The 16,662-nt window shown below is 42.9% G+C and overlaps 1 protein-coding gene across 1 annotated transcript in view; it reads right to left on the bottom strand.

The window, feature by feature from the left end:
* Window positions 1-16,662, bottom strand: part of LOC115570419 (partitioning defective 3 homolog) — a 350,543-nt gene that overhangs the window by 237,677 nt on the left and 96,204 nt on the right. The gene's annotated exons all lie outside the window — the stretch shown is intronic.

Raw genomic sequence — 16,662 nt, forward strand, 5'->3', positions numbered from 1 at the left:
ATTAGTCGCCGTTGGGAGCAAACAGCTTTCCGTGTCTCCCGCATCCGATTTGTCTGAAGGTAAAAATAGCACAAGTGTTTTTCCATGTATTTGCTGTTTTTCATCACCCCGACGCAGGGAAATCTGCATATAAACAAGTTTAGAAGCCCCTGCTCCTCTTTCTGATTCAATTCATATGCAGAAGGCGACGCTTATGTGTGTACGCGTTTGTGTATCTGCGTCTGGATTTATGCCTTTTCTGTGAGTATGCCCATGTGGTTTAGTGTTGGCGTAATTCACGGCGACATCTCTCACGCTGGCTTTGCACAATTATAGCAGACTGCATTTTTTTATTTATTTTTTTTCTCCCCGAGATGTTTCCTTGCATCACGGTGCCGTCTTCGAGACATACTCTATCACTGAAGGCGTCACCCGTTTCACTCTAATCACGCTCCATTCCGATCTCGAAATTACATTCCTCAGGTTGTGAGGGGTTTATCGCAAATTTGCTCAGCACACCAGAGAGGCAATCACAGAGGAGAGAGATCTGGTACTAGAAAATAAGAAGGCCTTAATATTAGCAATCAGTCAGTTTGAAGAGGTGATTTGCCGAAGGTTTGCTTATTTGTAAATGTGTAAAATTCGCATGTGTTAAGCCTTGAACAGATACTTTGCTTTTGTGTTTAAGGGCAAACAGTTAATGGGCAATCTGAGTGTTAAAACTGATGCTGTTTCCTTGAGGCAACTAATAACTAATCTACCCCTATTTTATAACTTATACTTTGATGTCTCATCTCTTTCCAAGATGTTACTGAATTCAGAAAATGAAGAAGAAAACTGTGCTGGAAAGACGAAATTGATGATGCTTCGTTAAAAGTTTTGTCAGCATAACGATGAAAGCAACAGCTATGTGATGGTGGCGAGGCGGCTGTGAACGTGGGCTAGAGTGAAGGGCTGTCCCAAGAGGTGTTTACACTGCCCCGGAGCATGTACAAGCCAATGAATCATTAGTGACAAAGTAATCAGGCCTCCCATTCATATGTTGCTGGGAGTATTTAGCAGCCCGACAAGCCCCCTGCCTGCCAGCTGCCCATTTAGAGAAGTGGTGAATACTGTTGCTGGTGTCTCGACGAGGCGTGATTCATTTTTAAATACATTCCAAATCCCTCTAATTAGGTCCACTTTGCTATGCCTTGCATCCTTTCAGCAGACACTCCAGACCACTCTGTGGGTATCTGACATATCCAGCTAAACTCATCCACACACCCTCCGTTTCATAATCAAATGGGCCTGCATTTATCCTGCATTCAATATTTATGGGCTCTTGAAAGTGCTTGTTTGTCCTCTAAACCCAAAGAGACATGTAAAGTTCCCATCAGAAAGCTGATTTCCAGTTTCCAGGCAGTGGACATGTTTTTTGTATGTGTGGGTCTTTTGCTTCTTGGGCTCTGTCTGTCTGATCTGTTCACCTAAACTTGCCATGACATTTAGGTTCAATTAATCCCCGATGAAAGCTTTCAAGAAAATTGCGTGTTAGGGTCTAATTTCAAACAGCTTTGAAAACTATTTTGAAGCCTTATCAGAAAGATAGGGGCGCATGCTCCCATCATTTCACAATTTTACATCAAGTCTTGGCACTGATGCATATCATATTAGTGTCAGTCAACCGTGAGCGTAACTCATTAACCAAAACTATATACTCAAAATAATCATTTCACAACCAAAATAAAACATTTCACGGTTTCTGAATTCAAAAGTGTGCTTATCTACCAGGTCCAGTTATGACACTCCAAATTTTCATTTCCGGAGTTGCCAGCATTGCCCGTAGCCAGTTGTGACCAAAACACCACAAACAAGGCTGGAAGAAAGAACTGGAAAGGACATTAATCTCGCTGTTTGACTCACACACTTATCATCAACACACATCTGCAGAGTATTTTTGGATGAGGTATGGGCTGCCAGATTTTGAGAAGTGCCCCATAAAGCCCCCTCCTTTCCTCTCCTCTCTCTGAGCTTTTTTCCATCGTCATCCTGTCCTCTGTTTGTGCTTCAGAGATGGGGGCACTCTTAGCCAGGGGGAGAACTGACGCAATTCTTGCTGTTGACGGGACTGAGCTCAAGCTGCAACGCAGTGAAAGCCATCACACAAATGCTTTTCCTCCGTCTGGGAATTGGTCACAGCCACTTTAGAACTGAGACGATTTCACGTTAATTTTTTTTTAGTCTCACACTTTCCCCCTGTGGCTGCTGTGCAGCGGGCAAAGAGTTGTATTCAAAAGTTTTTTTCAAAAGGAGGAAAAGTTTTTTAGCGATTCACAAACGGGAACGGCATGGCTAATTGTCAAGTGGCGTTACAGCTGAGAATGAGGATTCAGAGTGGAGGGACAGAGAAAGGGAGGCAGCGGAGGATAATTTCTAAGAGCCCATGAATAACAAGATGCTGCATCCAACAATAAAACGCACACTTATATCAAAACCAACGGTAGGAAAAGAGGAATGAGAGAAGGTAAGCACATGACAGGATGTGAGCTGAAGATACGTTCCAGTTTCCAGTCACAGGATAAACTCTGGAGCGATTTGAAAAACCTATTTAGCTCCTACCTGCTTCAATTGAGAGAAGCGAGGAGAAGAGAGGAACAGACTGAGTCTTATTTCATGGGCCTCTCTCTCTCTCCAGCAGGGAGCTACAACACTGCTGCTGCCTTAAGCCCCTGGAGCAAGGCTGACACTCATCCACTCTCAGACAGTTCCACTGACTGTCACAGCAGCTGCCAATCAACCGCTATCTACCTGGAAGCCGGAGGGCTGCTTGAGAGAGAGGCAAGAGCAGCGGATGGAGGCAGACGATGATGAAGGGGTGAGACGAGGAGGAGGACGGGAGAAGAAGCAGAGGGAAAGGGAACGCCGAATGAGGCCGGGCATTCTCTGCAGCCTAGGTACGGGCTGTGCTCAAGATTCAGCATTTCCATATCTGTAACGGAGAGAGCAAAGAGACAGGGCACCGAAAAAAACAGAATCTCAGGGATGCCTTTCATGTCGGCCTGCTTTGATCTCCTTTCCGACTTTTGGCAGCATGGGTGGAGTAGAAGAAGAGACAGAGAGGAAGCAACTGAGGAGGGGATAAGGAGCTGTTTTGACAACCTCTCTCCATCTATTTTCTCTCTTCTCCAACCCCTCCCTCACTACCACCACCACCAAACACACCCCTCCACCTCCAAAAACCTCTGATCTGCCAGGAAGCCTGGGCATTAGGATTGGCACCGGAACAAAACAGCCATTGCAAAGCATTCGCCTAGCGACGCTCCGACGACACAACAGAGGTTGTTAGTAGTCAGGGGGCAGCTCTGGCAGTGCCACCAGAGACATGTTCTACCTGCCCTGCGATGCTCTGACGCTAATCCATATCTGCCGCGACAGCTTTTTCACAGCCGAGCGGAAGGGATGGCTGACAAGAGTCAACCCGCGGCAAACCTGTCCGCTCAATCCGCACCTTCAATTAAAGAGAACATCCAAAGTCGAACCGTGCTATGTCCTGCTGTGAATATTTATTGCTGCACAAAAAGCCATCCCTCGGAGGCAAGATTAATATTCATTCATTTGTCTGTCACGCTTTTCTCTTTCCCCTTCCACTCCAAAGGTGACAATTCAGTGTTTTAACTAATAAGCTGTGATTACAGCTTTAAGAATGCGCTGATAAATGGAATTTGTTGAGTTTACTACCCCCAGCTCCTTCACTTCTTTTAGTGTGTGACTCTGTGGAAATGTCACGGGAGCAACGACACGTCAGTGAATTAATCGGTATACTAAATGAACTGAGTTAAAGCTACGCAATGCCTGCATCACTGCTGAGGTATCTTTCACACATACCGCCCGTGCTATAAAACACACACACAGACCCCACCAAACACAAACAGTCCAGGTTTCATCTCCCTTCCCTGTCATTTATCATCATTTTATTGCAAGGGCACCAGGGGCGCAGAGTTATTACAGGTACAGTAGCGGGGGAAAGTGTGAAAGCCCCACACTCCCCCAGAAACTTCAAGAACTTTAAACTTGAGCTGAGTGATAGCCAGGGGCCCCGATCCTTCATCCACACACCACCCATCCGTCTGTCCATCCATCCATTCGCCCACTTCAGCACCTGCCATTTATCAGTCATTGACCCTTCAGACATCCATCAAAAGGTAAGGTTTTTGATCGACTATCAGTATGCAAATAGATCAACTCAATACAGCTCTGATATGGTGCACTCTTTAATGCAGCGACAGTCCACGGTCTTTCATTTCCCTCTAAGATAACGTGACCTTTCCTTGTAACTTTTTCATTGACCTTAGGCAACAGCGCAACGAAGGAACCTTCTTCCTCTTGCTGTAGAGTTTTCAATATTTCATCCTTTCCTGCCGTCCATTATTCCTCACACGCCGGGAGTTGAGCGAACCAACAAAGTGCTTAGTCCTGTATTTTTCCTGCTCATTAAGACCATCAAATATTCAGAGAATAGGTCTGCAGCACTCTGGCCTGCCATCACTAGCATTCCAAATAACCCTCAAATGGCACCCTGCAGCCTCCAGAAACGTATGCATATTTCAGGTGCTGTCACATGGGGTTGATGCAAGAGAAGAGTGCGCCCAAAGGCTCGCTAAGACCCTGAAATGATGACACACACCACAGAGGAAATGTCACGCGTAAAGATGCTGCGACACATGGAACACATCCTCCCGTTTATATCAGCGATGGTGTGCGAGGGTTAGGGCCGGAAAAGAGTAGGAAGGTAGGGGGGAATTTTGAGCGGGGAGATGACAGGCTCAGAGAAATATAATCCCCAAACAAGCAAACGCAAGTCCCGAGATTGGTTTATGCTGCTGTTCTCGCCGAAACATTAAGTCATCATTTCTTTCACTTTTAAATCAAAGCAGCTTCACGAGGTAGATTCACTGCAGAAAAAAACAAGAAAAAAAAAAAACAAGGTAGGAGGGGTGTTAAAGAAAGGATGGGTGAAGAGGCAGTGAGAAAATATACAGAGCAAGCAAAGTTTAACCAGATTAGAGACTCATCCCTTTCAAATCCACTCGGCCAAGTTCTCGTCCCTGGCTTTGAAGTTTTTCCTCCTGTGTTCGGGGAAATGAATTCACACATATTAGGGAGCCCTGTGCAAGCGCTACCTACGCAGTGCTGACGGGAGGAAAAATTCCTACTACGCCCCCATCGCTTTCTGCCATGTATATTAATGTCTTATAACCCGTGGTCGTATGTACAATTCGACCCTACTCGGCTCGGGGAAATAAATAACTTTTTTTTTTTTTTTATGGGCACACAGAAGACCCGTGCTGGCTGCAGCTTAGGAGTGAGTGGGGAGAGGAGGGAGGGAAAAGTGATGACATATTCATGAAAGCAATTAGGGTGGGTGTCCATAAGAAAAGCAGAAACATGATGAGCATTTTGTGACCTCGACGGGCTAAATTACCGTCAGTCACCTGACACTAATTAACACCGCGCAGACACTCGGAATAATGCTGAACTAATCTTGCTCCATCAACTCGTCTAAATTTTTTTAAATGCAATCATATTAATTATACTTTTCCATCCAGGTGTAAAGAAAATTGTTCATTTCCGAGAGTTTGGCTTGTTCAATTCACTTTGTGTGAAATATCCTCCAGCTGCATACACTTTACTTTTATTTACTTTGAAGGACTTCTAAAGGTTGAATGCACAGACACACTGCATCCAAAATAGTTTGTGTAGTCTAATCATTTGTTTATGATATCCTCTATTGATTTTTTCATACCACCCTATATTCATTTTGCTGTCTAAACAGAGTTGTTGGGGGGCACCTTGAGGTGTTGCACCCTCAAACTGGTCTTAAAGAAATCCAATCAATGCAATGAACCTACCTGCTCCTCCAGTCTTCATCTTACCCTGCCCCACCACTCCGCACACCCAATCTAATAATGCCTCTCCTCCCCTGCCCTGATTCACATGCAAAACAACAAACAGACAGTCTGTCTAGGGGGGCTGCACTCGCAAACACACACACGCGGCTGTGGGTAGATGAGCGCACCCACGCGCTATTTAACTGCAGATGCGCACAAAAGCACAAAAAGTCACAGTTTGTGTATTAGTATTCCTCTCCCAAAGTGCTGGCATTAGAAAAACTCATACTCTAACAGTGCCTTTCAGATCGCGGTGCCCTTCAATCTTTCATTGGTTATGCACAAAGCCAGGAGAGAGTAATTAAAAACTCCACATTCAGGGACCTCGGCACAGAAAGGGAGAGAGAGAGGGCCGAAAGAAAAAAGGGAAAGCTTCAAACATTTCAGGCCTCCCTGGTGGAAAGAGATGTAGGGAATGAGGAGCAGAAAGTGGAATGGAGCAGGCAGAGAGGGAGGGCCGTATCCTTGACAAGGCCATTCATCCTCTGTAGTCAAGGCAGATGGAAATCAGGTATTTCATCCATTTACAAATCCAGAGCTGATCATTCACAAGAAGAATTTATGCATTAAGATTGTCATCTCATACACCCCGGGCCTAATTACTTAAGCATTATCTGTCTCGGGGTATTGGTGAAAAGATCTAGAGAAAGGCCCTTCCTCTTTGATTCTGATACACTGAGCTCACATAGAAGACTGATATCTTAGAGAACTGCAAATACCAGCTGTATCGGAGATATCTGGACAGATACTCTTGTTGACAATAATAAGAGTTGAAAAATACCCCAAAATTGACCAAGAAACCCAAGGTGGATCGAGGATAGTTACTTTAAAGTGTAGGCTTTTACTTTCATTTTATGTTGTGTCTTATGTTTGCCTATTTGTTTTTTGTTCCGAGGATTTTCTGCCATGTGCTGAGACCTCTGTGTTTGAGCTGGGTCTGCCAAACAACACTCTCCAGTCGACCAGGTTCAGGCAGAAATTTCAACCCAGAGGCGCAGTAGATCAAAACACAATTCTGATATGATACAAGGAGTGAGACTGACTCTTTGACTTTGATGTCCATGTATTGTTGCAAAATTGGGGAGAGGGTCTCGCTCTTGATTGGCCTTTGCCCTGTCACACGTGATGGCCCCGGGTGAGGCCTGCCTGATAGCCTGGGGCCATGGACCTGCAAGGCTGCGTGTGTGCACAGAATATTTAAAATGCAAATAGAAAGACTTTGTACTTGTAGAATAGACTTCAAAACATGGAATACATTAATATTTGTAAGTATTTTGTTGCACTGAGGTCTGCATTCAATTATAATTCAATGGTCAAATTTAAAAAAAGAACTCTAGCATAGAGAAGGATGGGCCATAAGTATGAATTCATATAATGTATATTCTGTATCAAGTAGGATACATGTAACAGGGTGGCCACACTGGCTGCTTGTGTAGTAGGGGTGTGCCAAAATATCGATACTACGATATATCGCGATATTTCGTCTTGAGGTACGTTATCGATACACTGGTGCCAAATATCGATATTAAAAAATGACAAGAAAAAAAAAAAAAAAAAAACTTTTTTTTTTTTTTTTTTTTTTTTGGCCCACCCCCTCCACCCCTCTTTGGAGGACAGCTTTATCTTTATTCAAACATAGGTATACAACCAAATAAAATTTAAAAAATGGTTTAAGTAGTTTTGAAACCCACACATATAGATATTTAATGATAGTTGTAGTCAGTGTGTGTGTTAAGAAGAGACACTGTGCAATATACTCTTTGTTTACTTGGCTGTCATTTATGTGAAATTGATTGACAGTGTTTTGTCATTCCTGTGAAATGGATTCAGTGTAGTCAATAAGTTCTGAATTTCTTCAGTGACACAGATATCGTGATGCATCGTGGATGAAATTTCTTGCAATATATCGATTATCGCAGAATCGCTGTATCGTGATATTATCGTTATTGTGGGCAAAATATCGTGATAGTATCGTTATCGTGGGCAAAATATTGTGATAGTATCGTATTGCGAGGTACCTGGTGATACCCAGCCCTATTGTGTAGTGAGTGGCAGCCACATTGCTGAGCTGCTGCTTACTCACATGTTTGTGTTCACACCAGCAGTGGTGCAGCAAGTCTCCTGCCTGCCATATCTGTTTACATGGAGTTTACCTTTGATAATTAACAGTAAATGCTATGATGTGATTTTCCTTTAGGCGCACTGAGATGGCGGGTGAGAAAGAAAGAAAAAAAAAAACTGTCCTTTGCAAGACTCTGAATCTGTCGATGACACACCACTGCAGTCTCGCTTGACACGCGTGTGAAAAGGGCGACTCACGCCAGCAGTGTGGCTGCTCTAACCTTCCAACATAGACTCGGAATGAAAAGCAAGACTAAGGCACACACAATGCTTATGCAGCCAGTACGGCCCGCCTTCCTTGTATATTAGTTATCATAGATCATGAATAAACGTGAATATATAAAAATGTATTGTTAAAATCAGATAATACCACAATCTAGTTTAGCTCCCCCGATGGGTTAAAGGGGTGCACCACCAATTTTACACATTAAAATCATTATTCATCTTTTTTTTTTTCTTTTTTTTTGCTGAGCAGCTGCCAGCATTGAGCCACTTAGCCAGTCAGCTTGTCAAACAGCCTTTTGTTCTCAGTAAGACTGAATCAGACAGGATGTATATCAGCCAACCAGCCAGTCAGTCAGCAAATGGGTAAAACAGCAAATTCCAACTATCTGAGGCACAGGACTGCAACTAATGATAATTAGTACTGATACACTTTATTGATTTATCTGCAGATCATTTTCACAATTAATCATTTTGTCTATAAAACGTCAGAAAAATTCAAAAATGCTCATCACCCTCATTTCCTAGAGTCTTCTTAGTGCTTCTTTTGTCTAACCAACAGTCCGAAAACCCGAAGACTCTTCACTTATGATGACAAATGAAAGAAAAGATTCATTCGACCTTTTTATTACTCATCATTGAGGGGCAACCTACATTTACAGTAAAATGACATGAGTCTTAAAACACCAAGGAACGGGAAAAACAATGACAAAGAGTTATACTGATGGAAAAAATTAGTTAATAAAAAGCCATTAGAATAGTAAGCCAACCAGTGATCCAGCAAGGAGGTGGTCAAGTGGAGCTAAACACCCCACTGTTGGCACAGACATAGCGAAGTAGCCAGTGGGGACAGCACTGTCATTATCTGCCATCTGCAGACCTCAGTGGCCTTAGCCTGGAGGGAGAGGAAACCAAGACGAAGGAAGAGAAGCAGGGAATGGATGCTTGTTCTTATGTGTGTTTGTCTGGGGAGGTAAACACACAGTGTGAGAAGTGACACACTTAACACACCGAAAAGAGCTGGAAGACAACAAAGAAATGACTTTGCGTTTATGAGGGGCCACAGTCCTTTGCTTTGTGAGAGAGAACATAACCAGTATGTTAGTCTAGCGGGGAGCAATTACAGCAGTGTGCTCAAACAGAGCGACCTGACTGACAAAATGCCATCACAAGTGTGTCTGTGTGAGAGATGTGTGCTTTGAACATAGCGCATCACTCTTTAGACAGATATGTTAATGATGTTTCTCACCTCTAACCGGTGCTATGTGTTACGTTTGTATGATATTTACACATTTACACATGTATACACATTTATTGATAGCATATTAGCTTGTGTGTAGGGTTGAGATATAAGGGGTTCTGCTATGTGCACAAACGTAACGCCTGTAGCACGCACAAAGCAGGATGATGCTGTCTGTAAGGTCAAACGCCAGCAAAACAAAAAACTCAGCAGTGAAGCTCTGACTGGATAACAAGGACAAAGGCTACGCGGATACTGACTTTGTTTTTCTGCCATGAGCTGAAACCAACAATTCCCAGAGCTCAGCACCTTTATGGCACTAAGGTTCTGGCAGTGTGTGCTGGTTCTGGAGTCTAAGAGTAGCTGCTAAGAGACATGTATTCAGCTTTCCGAAAGCTACAAGGAGGTGTGAGGAGAGAGCAGAGACATCTAGAAACACACCAAACACAGGTTATCAGTTAGCCTGGCTGCTGAGGGTCTGATTCTTTCAGCTGATTATTTCTCTGTGTCAGATGTGACTACTATTTCTACTTCTCAGTTTGGCTCTTTTCAGAGACAGACCAACAGGTCAGCAGACTATTTGTCAAAAATAAACTATTGCTGACAGCTTTTGACTGTTACATATACTCTATCGGACATAGCATTGACAGCTAAGAATAACTCAAATCTCAATGCATCAGTGTTTTGATGCATTGTACAAACCACACTGACAGTATAGCCTTCTTGCAAATGATAAAACGACTCACTCAATGGTTAAAATCATTAATCAAACATACGAAAGATTAATGGGATTTGACTTTGTTGGCCTGTCATCATGAAGGTGAAACCTTCCAGTTGTCCCTCATTCTTCTCTACTCTGTCTCATAGCACAAGTTTGAAGGGAGGTCCACCTCTTAGCTCACCCTCTATGTTCATTCCAACTTGAGGCTGGTGTCTTAGCAAGGCAGCTTGTGCCCTCTAGTGCACGTCACACTACAAATACCTTGCCAGTAACTGTACTTCGTCCTGCTATCCCACCACTTCTACATGGTCTGGTATTGGTATTACATGGTCAAATTGCAGCAAATTGCCAGTAGTCTCTCTTGAAAATGTTCTTTCAGCTTCAGGGGATGAGCCTCCTTGCTAAAGAACAATAATTCCATGAGTGGATATCTGCTAGAGCAACAGAGTTAAGTAGCGCTGTAGTGCTCAACTGGTCAGTAATTCAAACAAATGTATCGGTACAGTCAGTGTGAGAGAATGGACATGAGGACACAGCACGCCCCACCCTGTGCATAATGGGAGGTTACAAGACAGGGTGGGGATGTATGTCTGGGGAGTGCTGCTGAACTCCCGTAACCTCAATTATTCAGCATTAGGTCCTGCTATTGATTTCCTGTTGGATCGACTTACTGAGTCCTGAGCATTGGGACAGTGACACGCTATAGCCTTCCCTGGGAGGGATCTTCAACAGTGGATGGATGGGAGTCTGTTAGATGGAGAGAGAAAATAGATACAGATCCACAGCAGAAGAGGGTGTAATCAAAGATACCCCTTATCAAGGCTGTGATAGATGAAGATGTCACATCCAGGATAGTTAGTTTGGCGAGAGGCTAGGGGACTGGTTAGTTTGTTTTTTGGCGACCTTGGGGAGGGAGGGTGACGTTTCAAAGAGGGCAGGGGGTTCCCATGACTGGGTCTCCTTCTAAAGGAAGGAACAATATTTATGTTTGAAAGGAAAACTCTGTGGCTGTCAGATATGCGGGGGAAGACTAATTGGTTGAGGATATGGGCTATTATTACTGGTGTTTAGGTTTTGGGGGAGCTTCTCAAACATCCATCAGTGCCCAATCAGACCTCAGCGAAAACAAATAACATAGCTGTGCCATGCAAAGTTAGTCCCATTATTTCTCACACTTACCAAGACCCTCAGCTGTGAAAACAAGTGACATGCTGACAACACAAGAAAACAATAAAATACCTTTCATGTTGATAATAGAGGAATAACTTGCTTTCTCTTTTACCATCTAGGTCTAGAAACTGGTCATATGTAGGTCTGTCGTCTTCTGTACCTGGCTGCATGGTCAGACATGGGTCAGGTTCCAAATGAAACAGATGGCAAGAGTTGCCTTTCTGCAGTTTCTCCTTGGCCCAACCTTGAGAAGCTGTGATGGGCTGAGCAGAGCACTGATCTGGGCTGAGCTGGTTTGGAGGTTAAACACTGGAGGGGGCAAATCTGAGGCCCGCAGCCTGACAGAGCGCACACTAATTCAAGGAGGCTGAGGTAGATGAGGGGTATTAAGGTGTTGGGAGAGGTGAGAATTGCTGGAGTGAACAGGATATCTTCAGACTGAATCTGTTGTTGTATGTCAATGGGACTGCAGATGTAAATTAGCCCAAGGCTAACTCTGGTGCAATGCATTAAATGGTCATATTTATGTTTTAATTGCACATTGTCCCTTACAAATAAAATTGAAATTGAATTGAAATTGACTTTTCTTGTAAACCTGTTCCAAGAAACTGTAAGAAGCTGTACTTGTTTTGTTCTAAAGCAGAATAACTTCTGAGAATGTTAATGCATCAAGAAAAGGAAAAACTTGCTCCTATTATGATTCACATGCAATGATGATGCACTTGTTTCAAGACCTTTTAAAACCAAATCTATGTACAAAAATTGAATCTGACCAAGTTAGGAAATCTAACCCTGACAGTTTTGAAGGTGATCAATTTAAAGCTCGTCCCCAACTCGTCCAATACTGATGCTTTTGAGTTACAGCCGACCTGACCTGCAATCGCAAAGTGCCAGTATTTGACCAGCTGGAGAAACCCAAAGCATCACCATTTAACGAATTGGGAAGCTTTACGATATGGATTCCATTCCCACTGATTATAGATCTATTTTACACGAATACTATAGAATTTCTGCATTCTTCCACTTCCATTGTACTAATGGAATGATTAAATGTTGATCACAGGTTGAGATCAATTCAATGGATTGTTGAAAAAAGTGCTGTACAGGCTATACAGCCTGTTATATATGATGAGAAGCACTTGGAACAAATAAACAAAGCCACTTCAGTGTTGTATGTACCGCAGGTATGATTCTATCTGTGTGTTGTATGTTGGAGGACTGTGTGGAAATAATCCATAGGGCCCTGTTCATATGCTTAATTACTATAAATCATGCAGTGCATTTACACTGTATGTCTTATCAAATAAAATAAATCCATATAATTTCATTAATAAAAATAGAAAGAGCGATCACTCACATGCTTTTGCCTTCATCTTAACATTAACAATATTGATTATATGACAAAACTGGTCTTGTTCGAGGATATTTTATAGCAGTTGAGCTTGAGATGGATGGATTGTTCCCAGAGACTAAGATTTTTAGGGAGGTCGGTGGAGGTGTGTTGGCTGGGGTGTGAGTGATGAGGGAGGGTTCTTGGCAATGAGCAGTTAGCTGCCAGTGATTCAGCTCCGCCTCCTAGTCAGTGCTTAATTGGCAGGGTTGCTGACAAGTGTGGGCCATAGGGCAGACCACAGCGACTGTTTACTGCCGTCTCCTCATTTCTCTGAGAATCAAAGCAGTGCACTAACTATCTCCAGACACACAGATGTATCTACGGTATGTGACAATGTAAGTGCAGTATGGATGTTTCTGTGCTTGTATGTGTCAGTGCTTGGAGGCCTGTTTTGGCCTGGGTTCACACCTGTCCACATCTGCTTTGAAGTTAATGTCTTCTAATATTTTGGCATCTCAGATCGTTCCTAATTCATAGTGGCGTCTAACTTGTCAGTTAGCAGAGCAGATCAAAAGGCACCATGATTACAAGAAGTTACCCAACTCATTCAAATGTTGTTAGCAAGGTCACCATGGGTACTACCTGTCAAGACTTAGCCTCGAGTTGATAACTTGTCAAATAGTTGCGAGAATAGCAGCCTGGAGGCAAAATTCATTCTGATACACAACACTGAACTTTGGCAGAACTCACTGCATAGAGATAGAACCGTGCATTCTCGCCCAGGATTCCACACCAAAGAGATTTTCAGCTATGGGATGAAGAGGGAGATAAAGAGAGATAGATGGAGAGGTAAAATAAAGACCTGCACTTCACAAGATGGCAGAAATCTCAGTGTCGGCCTGCACACGGTGGCATGAATGTAAATCAGCTGGTGGATCATGCTGTCAGCCGCTGTCAGGGGTGGAGAGGAGAAGCTCTGCACCTCTCTCCAGTCCGCAACCTGAGAATCAGCGCTCTTATTCTCTTGTCAGTCAGAAATCCATCTTCCTCTCAATCGCTTCATGTTTCATTTTTAAGGTTTTAGTTTTGCTTTCTTTCACTGCCTGCTCTGCTTAACCCAATATATATCTCTCTATATGTCTCTGTTTCTTCACTCATTCTTTGTCTTATTCATAACTCAGTCTTCACCACAGTCCTTCTATACGTTAGATTCAGTTATCCCATCCAAATCTCATTGCACAAACATGTATATTAATTGGCCAATCTCAAGGGGGTTGACTTTTTTCTTTTACTACCAGTCCAGCAAAGTTCATTATCTGAATATGAGGCAATACAAGAGCTTCTCCACTGAAGCCTTACAGTTCATTTGCAATGCTATTATACTGACATGGTGCAGGCATAAAGGCTGACACAGTGTAAGCACTAGAGCTAGTAGTGTGAGGGAGTGATTATAGGTGTGTGAGACCCCTTTGGTATAAACTGAAAAACAATTCTGCTTCAGTTTAAGTGAATGTTTTCTATTGTAAGGTTTTGAGATTCTTGAATTAACATTAGGAAGAGGTTAGCTTAAAAGGCTTAAGAGGCTCTATGTATCCTGAGGATGTAACTCCTGGTGTAAGGGCACAGGTTAAATAATATAAAACTGATAAGGGTAAAGGTCAAGGAATGTTTTGTGTCTTCACATGCGCTTAAGGCTAAGGTTACTGTATACCAAGAAATAGATGTTTTTAGTGGGAAATTTAGCTTGACACAGCACCTCTCCACTTTGACAGCTAGTTAACACTGACTCAGAACTCTAGTTATACACAATTGTAATGTCCTTTGTTAAGTTGGGCCAATGAACAAAATGAACACTGCAACTGTCCATCGCCGATGGCTGAAAGCCATTGATCAATGAGCCCTGACCTTTGTAACATTGTGATTTAAATGGCATCCCACCATAGAACTCAACCCATTAAACTTTAGACATGACGTTTAACGTGTACCATAACTGATACCAATACATCAACATTCTCTTGAACAAGTCAGATACTGATCAATACTTTTGGACACCTGTTGTGGAAGCTGAGTTTTCCCAGTGTGAATGTAACTTAACAAAAAGAATACAAAAAAGATACAAACAAGGAGCTTGATGCAAAAAAAGGTGTTCATTCACACTCCATCCCTCTACAACACAGAGGGAAGTGTTTCTGGTCATAGCAACACTATCCTGCTCTCAACCACCACCATTCCAACACCAGCTGGAGATCCAGCTTCCCCTCCGCTGTACACAGCTGTAAATCCCCTCAGCCGTTCTCAAAGGCTCCTTTCGAAAGTGGAGCATGCAGCAGGAGCCAAAGTGTCAGCTCTTCTAGCAGGTGGACAGCTGATCTGCGTAGAAAATAGGCCTTGGCAGGAGGGTAAGGCAGGCAGTGTCTTGAGGTGCAACAGAAAGCCTCCCAAGAGCATAATCTCCCTCTTCAGAAGACGTGTAAGCTGCAGCTTTCAAGGAACAGAATCAGCAGATTTCTCAGCAGAAAAACAGCAGCCTTTGACACGCAGTGACACTTGTTCAGAAAGTGATTCCTGACAAGTCCTAAGTGCATGTAAAACCTGGCCACAGAGATAATAACTTCTTGGAAAGAAATCTTTTTGACGACATTAAAGAAAAGCTGTTAAACAGACACTAGAAAGGCCAAAGTTTGCATTTGCTCCATTTTTTTTGCTGGTAGTTCAGACACTGAGCTCTTTGACAAGTGCACTCAGACTGAAGTCTTTTTAGATTGAGGTTTGTTGGAGGAGTCTCTGAAGAGGCACTGAACTCAGTTGATCTTTAAATCATGTTTTGACACTAAGGTCCCTGTCAGAGAGGGTTTTATTTCAGCCTCAGCCGTGGAGTCAAAACTTTTAAAGCTGTGGACTATGCACGGGTCCAGACTTAGTGTATAATGCGCTATTTGGAAGATCTAACGGCTATCCCTTAGATGTTTCACATAGTGGTGCCTTCTCACAGACATCTAACAGCATCTCCATAATGTCACAGTCCCCTCAGTCAACTTAAACAGGCCATTTAAGCTGCATTATTTCATTGGCCCAATATCTTAAGTGGTCATGTTGGGATGCAAGTGAGGCATTGGAGATCTTTCTTTTACTGTGAGAGAAGGGCGATAAAAGCAGAGGTGACCAAATGTGAGCTTCCCATGATCTATGTGACCGTGTTTCCACCTCTAACTCAGGTTTTATAGAGGACTTTATAAATTAATTGTGTTCCGGTGGAAGATGGTGATTATATTGACCATGGATGAAGCACGTGGCACTAGGAAGAGATTTTTCTTAACTTAAAGTGAGCTTTGTGTGGTGAAATCTTCCAACTGTCCACAGAAATTCTAAAAACCGGTGAACTATTAATATGTACTGTTTTTCATACCATTTTTGATTAAAAGAATGAATGATTTAGACTAGAGATTAAGACCTTTGTTATAAATGAAAGTTAAAAACATCATTGCATCAAGCAAACCACAAGAACATGTGTGTTTGTGTGATAAATGATAAGTGTGTGTGTCTTTTCTCCAGGGCCACCTAAAGGACAACATAAACCAGAACACCTCTAAACAGGACATGACAGCATGCAGGCCACACCGTGCTATTTATGGGCCATATGCACCGTGCTAATTCACCTTTCTCCCGATTGTCTCCTGTTAGCAGTCCTTCAAACCAATTAACACCTACACAACCATTCAGGTCTGATTCCAAACGGCTGGATGCAATTAGAAGAAGGAAACATGGTCACTTATGGCAGGAAGGGGATTTAAGACACTGGGCTGGGAATTGAGGCTACTGTTGGTTAGACTAATGATTGGGAGGCAGAATGTAGTTGCAGGTAATTGTGAGTAAAAACTGAGGGTAGGGAAAATACAGAATAATTCCTTCCCTGAATTAAATTTGGTAAATCCTTAGGTCCAAACTG

Source organism: Sparus aurata, chromosome 19 (genome assembly GCF_900880675.1).
Source record: "Sparus aurata chromosome 19, fSpaAur1.1, whole genome shotgun sequence".
Classification (NCBI taxonomy): domain Eukaryota; kingdom Metazoa; phylum Chordata; class Actinopteri; order Spariformes; family Sparidae; genus Sparus; species Sparus aurata.